Source organism: Homarus americanus, unplaced genomic scaffold, assembly GCF_018991925.1.
Source record: "Homarus americanus isolate GMGI-L3 unplaced genomic scaffold, GMGI_Hamer_2.0 scaffold4496, whole genome shotgun sequence".
Classification (NCBI taxonomy): domain Eukaryota; kingdom Metazoa; phylum Arthropoda; class Malacostraca; order Decapoda; family Nephropidae; genus Homarus; species Homarus americanus.
The window spans coordinates 2,171-11,419 of record NW_024757072.1 but is presented as its reverse complement, the minus strand read 5'-3'; the positions used below and the strand labels follow the sequence as shown (position 1 = coordinate 11,419).

General features: G+C 39.2%; 1 long non-coding RNA gene across 1 annotated transcript; it reads right to left on the bottom strand.

The window, feature by feature from the left end:
- Positions 1–58: 58 nt before the first annotated feature.
- Positions 59–6,861, bottom strand: LOC121857366. The gene is made up of 4 exons (XR_006087175.1): positions 6,567–6,861; positions 4,811–4,876; positions 2,030–2,133; positions 59–1,737 (listed from the first exon to the last, which is right to left on the bottom strand). It is a non-coding gene; the product is annotated as an uncharacterized LOC121857366 (long non-coding RNA).
- Between the last annotated feature and the right edge of the window lie 2,388 nt (positions 6,862–9,249).

The window sequence follows — 9,249 nt, the reverse complement described above, 5'->3', positions numbered from 1 at the left end:
TACGTTTTCGAGTGAGGAGTGTCACAGAGAACGGTCAACATTTGGAAGGGGTAATTCGTATGATGTATGTTGTTTTATACGAATTATACCAGTATCCGGGCATATAATCTTAAGTATGTATACTGATAGTACTAGGGAGAACTCAAGGTACCTATATGATGAGGTGGAAGGCCCAATTAGTATGAGCTAATGTACTATAGTGATTAAGTATGACTGTGTCTGAAGGTTATGGTACTTACGTCCGTGTATGATTAGTAAACATAGCTACCTCAGGTATCAGATGAAAATATAGGAGAACAATGATCTGGGAAAAAGATAAATGTATCAGACATATGTGAAGTGTTGGGATTGGCCCATAAACTATACTCCAAGGAAAATATTTTAGGTACCTCAGTGTGAGCTGAATATACATAGTTACCCCATGTAACGAATAGCCACGAACAGTGTAAGGATTCAAGAATCTTATGAACATGTTAAACAATTGCAAAGTGTGGGGGGAATGAACCATACCCAAGCCAAGAACCAAGGCCTTTGTTCGCACTGGAGCCTAAACAGCCTACGGCTACAGTTTCAAAGTGTACACGCCTGTGAGTGATAAAGGAACCATGGATACAGACCAGTGAGGTCAGAGAGCATGCTTGGCCCAGCAACCACAGTTCTACTTTGAGTATCCCACCTGGTGTTGTGGGTAATGCTTATGTCCACTATGCAACCTCTCCTAAGGATCTCTAGACATCTTACACTTCAACACCCTGGATGTGAAGAGATGTTGGTGCTACTTGAGGTGCACACAGTCACTACTTTAAGTGAACTAATGATACTGGATGCAGAAATAGTCCTGGTATGAATGCCTGGGAAGGATCTCTTCTACCTAACAAGATTATAGTGTGAGACGGGTACCTACTGTGTGTACCCTGGTGCCAAGAATGAGTTGCAGCACCTGTATGTATTGTGTGTATTATTGGCTGTTCCTTATTCAGGGGATATTGAATATTTTGGTGCTACAATATTGAATATTTTGGGTGATATTGAGGAAGGAATGACCTGGGTAAAGAGGTCAATGATTTTGTATGGAGAGCAAAGACCTTAAATAATTATTTGGAGAAGGTTGGGTAATCTTGTGTGGTGCAGTGACCTAAATAATTGCTTGGGGATAGTCAACTATTTTGTAATGTGACTGAATGCAATATTTTTAATAACTAAAATAAAGTGTCATAAGAATACTGGTTGGTGTTTCACCCTTCCTTCCTTTCTCAACTTGATTAATGAAAAACATGAACTTAGTGCCTGGATTGCTCTGGCAGCTACCAAAAGAACACTACACATACTGCCCTGTGGTCTGGTGGCAGCAACCTTAACTTAAGAAGTAAGTTAAAAAAAAACATAATATTAAGTGACTGCACTAAAGGGCAGTATATCCAGACCGTGAATATTCAGGAAAATTATGAAAAAATTTCTCTTCCGGGTATCGGAGAGTTCCAGCTAAGAGGGATTCTGGTTAATGGAGATATTATACAGTGTTTATGGCCAAAATTTGCAACCAGAGCCAAATGGACTTAATCACGATGATTTAGTGGATTGCCTAAACTAATTCTTTGAGGGCAAGTCATAAGACAAGTGGGCCACTGACCTGTTGCTGAAGATATATCCACTTGGTCCATGACACAGCATCCCAGGGCCCCCACCAGGGCTTCCACCAGGGCCCCATCAGGGGCCCACCAGGGACCCCCACATCCTCTGTAAAACACTTTGGCTTACAACTAGCATTCAAATTCAGAATAATTTTATGATTTAATCCACAACAAGACCCAGTGACATCCATCTAATTTACCCCTATTGTTTTATATTATACAGTTTTATGTACTAAGCCCCAGCATCAAGGATCATATGCTCTGCCAAAGGGACTATGCAGGGTGATGACTTTATTGCACCTGAAACCCCAGACAATATTGTATCATGATGAATTAAATCTGTAGATGAAGAAAGGAACTCCAATAACAAGCAAACTTATAGGGAGAGAATTACCTACATTCACTGTTCTGCAATTAATCCAGGTAATCAGTCCTATAGCGGCCCCCTCGGCTGCCTCTGTTTCTTGTTGGGCATCAGAAACACAATCATCCAGGAGTCCTTCTGTAATGAAGAAGTTTGAGTTTAAGAATATTGGAATCCTATTGAGTTGAATATTTTCAGTTTTATTTCAAGTTTTTCCTTTTCAATTTGAGATAAAATATGAAAGACAATTTTCACATACAAGACATGACAGCCATTCATTTGTAGACCTTAATCTCTCATGAACAGACATGCACAATACACCAGCAGAACACATGTACTGCCTCCAGCATTCAGAATATTATTCACAACGTTTCAGCACAATCATATTCAGAGGTCACATTTACCACATACTGTATACAACATCCACACCAACATCATTGGCACAAACTGTTACTCAACCTGACAAAACTCACATTATACAGGCAAGATTCAGACATGTACGTATAGTACAATCACAAACTACTACAGGGTAATTCTAAATTGTACAAATTGTAAACCCTACAACTAATACAACTACAGTAATGTATTAAATAATGTCAACTACACAAGTTAAAAAGGCGGCCTTTCAATGTACAGGTACACTACCGATTTTCCAGGAACTGATGGTCCGCCACCTCGTTTAGTCCGGACAAAATTACGAGAGGGCCTTTGAAATTCCTGCAACTGCCAGACTAGTTTACTGGATGGCCACAGATGGCATTGCCCTCAACTTCCAGACCTTTGTGATTAGCTCTACAGTTCCAGTAAAATTCTAAAATTTGCCACTTTGGGAATGGTAGTACAGCAACAGTCTTTGTAAGGACTGTACAGTAATTAATAAACTTGTTTCATTTATACTGTACTGTACTAATAAACCTGTATCATTTATATTAATGCATTACCGTACATTAAATAATTTAATTCACATTTAATTTACATTTAACATTTGTTTAATTTAAGTTTCTAGCGGTCCATGGTGTTTTAAAGACACGGGAGATGTATAATTAGTGGGACAGAGGTGTATTGTTGAATTACAGTATTATTACGTGACCTAAGTTGGTCCAGCCAAACGGATAATCCGGCAAGGCTTTGGAACCAAGGGTGCCGAAAAATCGGTGGTGTACCTGTACTATGCAGTACTTTCAGAGGAAAATACATGTAGTACAGTACTGTATATTATACATACTAAATCATGCAGACACAATAGCATTCTGCTAATAGTATACATACTAAATCATGTAGACACTACAGCATTCTACTAATATACACAATATAACTTCTAAGAAATTCACTACATACTATATACATTCTCTCCTCGACTTACGACATACTTGACTTACGACAACCCGGACATACGACGGCCATGGGCGTATAAAATATTTTTCATGTTACGGATTTTCGAGTCCCGACATTAGTGATCACTCTGTGTACTGACAAAATTTTTGTTTGTAATTCCCTTTAATATAGCTGGCAAGCGTAAAAGTGAGAGTTCTCGTGGTGCTGAGAAGAAAAAGAGACACCTATTTTAGAATTTCTATGTATTATTTTCGCCTTTTCGACTTACGACCTGGTCATTGGGACGGAATCCCGTCATAAGTCGAGGAGAGACTGTACCGTAATCATACTACTGTAATCATTGCTGTAAACTTTCCCAGAACTACAGCACCTCTTGGCCTGGCAGGAGTAAGCCCTACAACAAAGACGGCAGGATAACCCTGGCTGGGGGCAGGTGGGCTGAACATAACATTCACAAAGTTTGTTCAATCAGTTAAAAGATGGAGCACAAAGTTCACATGGTTTAAGTAGAAGCAATATGTACTGATAAAGTTCACTCATCCATTAACTAGATGGATCACGACAGTCACAGCTTGTTAATATAAAACCCATCGAGCAAATGGTGTGAACTGAATATGATAGTTCAATGGCCGAATTATTCCAACAGCCTGAATGACTGGCCATCCTGTTGAAAAAAAAAATCAAATAAATAAAATCAAATGAGAACATGACATTTTGTTCATAACCAGGACATGTACCAACAACACTGCTAGGTACAAAATTCATTAAACTGGACATGAAAGGTACAGTACAGTACAGTAGTGCAGAGCAGATTTGGGTACAGTACAGTACAGTTCAGTAGAGCAGAGTACAGTACAGTACAGTAAGTACGGTACAGCATTAAAAAGATCACCTGAAGATTTACCCCTCAGCAGACATCACCTGAAGGTCAAAATTACAGTGGTTAATATTAGGTTTAATAAGCTGTGGGGAATATTCAGGGGATTCAAATAAAATTCCTGAAATTACAAAGTTATTTTGAAAAAGCACAAATATAATAATAAATCAAGAATATCAGCATAAGTCTGGAATTGTTAGAAAAGAGAATGACATAATTAAAGACAAAGGTTATAATTATAAGCCTTTAGGAAATGTAAAAATATACAGTAGCCTCAAATATATCAAATGATTTGGCTACAACTGTAAACCACATCCACCAACACTGTACCAGATATTTAATCAATATCAAACCTGCCACATGTTTAAATATAATAAAACATGGTGCAGTATAGTCACATATGTACAACTGATCACATTAGCATCATCTGTGGAGAGCAACACAGGCACCAATGAGGAGCCCACAGTAAGTTACCAAGGGAATAAAATTCTTTGATCAAGTAAGTCAGTCAGTCAGTCAAGGTTTGTGTCAAAGGTAAATAATGCAGTAAATTATTAAATATGGGACAGGTGAATGTAACAGAACCTAGTTATGGTATCTTACACTGATGAAGATATCCACCAGATGAGCCAAGGCCATGTCATCCAAGCTTCGGCATCACCACAAGATCTGAAAAATACATCCATTATGTCACAGGCATCAACACACACAATGAATCAAGACAAACCTGCACTACATGTTACTTGAAGCTGTCAGTGCCTTAAATAATAATAGGATGATGATATTTGTCAGGTTAGGTAGTTTTCTTAGACTACCACCAGAAAGAGTTCATAAAATTGCATGAAACTTAGTGTAAATTCTTGATAGTTTATTAAATAGATAAAGGAAAATGAGAATGCACAGAACCTATTAGAACTTGACCTAACCAATCTTACCTAAAGTAAACTACCTAACTTGAAAGAAAAACCTTTCAAAACATAATTAACACTGAATGGATTCTAGTTTCCATTTATCTATTTAATAGATTGTAATTAATGTTACCTCAGTGTTTCATCCATTTCCATCAAATTCTTCTGGTTAGTAAAAAAAAAACCCTACCCAACTGACAACCGGACAAATATCCACAGTGATAATACAGGTCACATCTACTGCCTGTTATGTGGAAATCAAGTTACTGTTACTTACCTAACCTGACAAAACTGTAATCAGGAATAATCTAAATATAGCATATATGGCAGTATTTTTTTTGATAGATCTTTTCTTACTATATTTTCATTGCTGAGTTCAGATAAGATATTCATTTCATGGGTAAATGCTTCATTTAGTAGATAATCAGTAAGGCAACCTGATCTAGGCACGACTTTATCCTCTGCTCAGTGTTTGTTGAGCTGCTCAGTCCGAATAGCTTCTCTCACATTCATAAAAAGCGTAAAATTACACAATATCAGAATAAGTTCACTGTTTAATATTCTGGAAGTTAGGTAATGTTAAGTAGGTTTCTTTGGTTAGGTTGGTGCGGTCTTCTAACAATGCTTGGGCCTCTTATGTTTATCAACTAAGGTTAGGTTAGGTTTAATTTACAAATAACCATGTTTTAACACATTTGCCCTAACTACGTCAGTGTCCACAGCAAAATAGTGAAATTGTGGCATTTTAAAATTAATTTTCTAAGAAAAATCTATAACAGGTATTTCGTCAATAATTACCATACTCTAAATATAAGTTATATAACAGTATATGTCAAGGGCTAATATATGATCATGACCGTCAGTGGTTTGGTAATTATTGGGGGTGTTTTTAGACAGTCTTGTGCGCTGATTACTTTAAGTTCAATTAATTTTCTTGTGTAAATGTTTAGTTTTCTAAATATAGGCTTGTTAAGATATAGGTTAGGTTAGCACATGATTTCAGCTATATTTATATTTTTTCCCCAACATAATACAGTAATCTCTAATAAAATAAGTGAAAAATGGGTATTTTTAAACTTGTTTTCAATTAAAACAGCAGACTGTCACATTCTGAATAATTACCACACCAAGACCTAAATTGTTAGTTCTCATAATCTTGTATTTACAAACTTTACATCAACATAAAGCTGCCAGCATCATAAACCTGCCTTGAAAACATTCTAGGCGAAATTTCAGTCATGCACAGGTCTTTCTCTCGCTTTATTAATATGTTTTTCATTATGTTTAGACAATTCTAGGATCCTTTTCTTCTGTGATATTTCCGCCGGAAATTAAGGATAACCGAGATATTAATTTTTCAATATTATTAGATTTGGTCAGTCACAAGTGTCGCCATTTGTTGTTCGCGTCTCACAGAGAAAGTTTGACCAGCCATCAGCAGTCCTCCTCACCTCGTTGGCTTCTGAAGCATCTACAGCGCATGTGCTGGGGGGGGGGGGGGGGGGGGGGTTATTGGCGCTGTAGCGATAAGAGACTTGTAATTGGTAAAGAGTTTTTTTAGCTCATGAACAATGCGTGGGTGCGTCGGGAGCGGAGATTTGGTTCTTCACTACCAGAATAACCAGATATCGCTGAACAGGTGGAAGAGCTGTGCCAACATTGTGATAGAGATTATTTTACGCCCCAGCTTATTTCACCTGAAGATTAACTACCTTAATGCTAACTTAACCTAACCTAAACCTATTCTATCCTAACCTAAATCTAACCTATCCTAACCTAACCTCATCCTTCCAAAATAGTTTTAGGGTGGTTTAATCTTCAGGTGACATAAGCTGGGGCCATGATTCTTCAGGTGATCCAAAAAATATTTTAAAACTGGTCTTCATTCAATAACAAAGACATAAAATCAATGTCCTTTGTTGTTATTATTCAGTAATTCAATCCCTTCTATTAAAAACGTCTTTAATTTTATGTACTAACACTACAGTAAGACAAATTTATTAAAACAAATCTTAACTTACAACAAAATGTGTCCTTTTAAACGTGAGGAAACTATATGGTATAAATATCCCCCAAACAACACAACTCCTCCATTTTTAAATAATACTCTTTGTAGTACTTCTCTTACGCCATTTATATTCTCGTTGGACATTTAAATTCATTCATAAATCACCGAGGGAGACGAAAGTATTTATTCCACACAAACCCATTAATATAATTATCTTTTTTTAAGATTTTCCAAGATAAATTTTTCTCGCTGAATATATTGGAGATAATAACAGTTTGGGGAAAGGCTTAATAAATAAATTATTGGGTCTTATAAGAAGGTCGTTCAGATATCTAGACGGTCCGTCCCTCGTGACGGTCTTCAGGAGTGAAGTGCTTCCCCATCTGGAGTACTGTCACCCCGTCTGGTCCCCGAGATATGCTAGGGACTGTCAGTTGGTTGAAATGTTCAAAGGAGGGCCACCAGACTGGTGCCTGCACTTCGGCATCTCAGCTACCCTGAGAGATTGGAGCTTGAACTTTTTTACTTTTTTACTTTTATCCTCTTCGCCGCTGATCGGCTTGTTAGCCGCTTGGGCGATCGGTCACGACTCTTTTCCTTTATATTCTTCACCAAAAGGTCGGCTCGCTAGCCGCCCGGGCGATCGGTCACGTCTCTGTCACGCACTGTTGGCAAATACCGGGCATGCACCGGCTCCTGAATGTACCTGAACCCGCTCCAGTGTTGGTCAAGTCCTCTCTTGAAAGAGCTCACACTCGGTGCCGTCACAACACTTTCTGGTAGATTGTTCCAAGAGTTTACAACCCTCACTCCGAAAAAGTTTGCCCTCACGGTTTTCCGGACTTGCGGCTTCTTCAATCTTGAGCTGTGACCCCTTGTGGGGCGAGCGTCCGCCAGCTCCAAGTAAGGACACTCAACTGAGTAGTGCCCCCTGAGGTGCTTATAAACCTCAACTAGGTCCCCCCTTGCCCGTCTGTAGTATAAGCTAGGCAAGTTCAGGCGCTCCAATCTCGCAGGGTAGCTGAGATGCCGAAGTGCAGGCACCAGCTTGGTGGCCCTCCTTTGAACATTTTCAACCAACTGACAGTCCCTAGCATATCTCGGGGACCAGATGGGGTGACAGTACTCCAGATGGGGAAGCACTTCACTCCTGAAGATCGTCACGAGGGACGGACCGTCTAGATATCTGAACGACCTTCTTATAAGACCCACTAATTTATTTGCCTGATTTACCTTCTTCTCACAATGGCCCGAGAACTTCAGCTCATTGTCAACATACACACCTAGGTCCTTCTCACACACAGTCTCAACTAGTACATTTTCTTCATCCCGTTGGGACATATGGTACGCCTCCTTACCGCTGGTACGCCCCAGGTGCATCCTCTTACACTTCGTGACATTGAATCTCAGCAGCCATTCCTTCGACCATTCCTGGAGCCCACAGAGGTCCTTCTGCAGCTCTTCACAGTCCGCTTGGTTCTTAATTTCCCGAAATAACTTGGCGTCATCGGCAAACATTTGTATGGAGGAGTGTACAACGTCAGGCATATCATTTATGAAACAAACAAACAACAGCGGGCCCAATACACTACCCTACGGTGCAAATTCTTAATGGTTAAGGTGCGTATGATGATTATCAGCACATCACTGCTTATTGCTTTGCGGTCGTGTAGAAAGTCTTTCTATCCACGCTAGACATTTCGACCTGTAATTCTTCCAGTTTGATTTTCAGCCTTTCTGTGGGCACACTGTCAGAAAGCCTTGGCAAAATCTAGGTAACATTATCCCAGAATATGGGTCCAACATCCACACTGAGAATCTCTGGCATAAAACCGTGTTAGCACCATAGTTGTTTCTGTAGTAGATGTTCACGCCATCTCTGATAATACTCTAAAGCATTTCATATTTATGCTGGCCAGGCCCACTGGTCTATAGTTGTTCGTGGAGTGACTATCGCCCTTCTTGAAGATAGGACTCACATAAGCCACTTTTCATTCACTGGGGACCATTTGTTCATCCAGGCATTTACAAAACAGAATCTTCAGGGGCTCTGTAAGCTCGTTGCACAGCTCTCTTAGCACTCTAGGATGCACCATGTCAGGTCCAGGACTCTTATGGACCTTTAG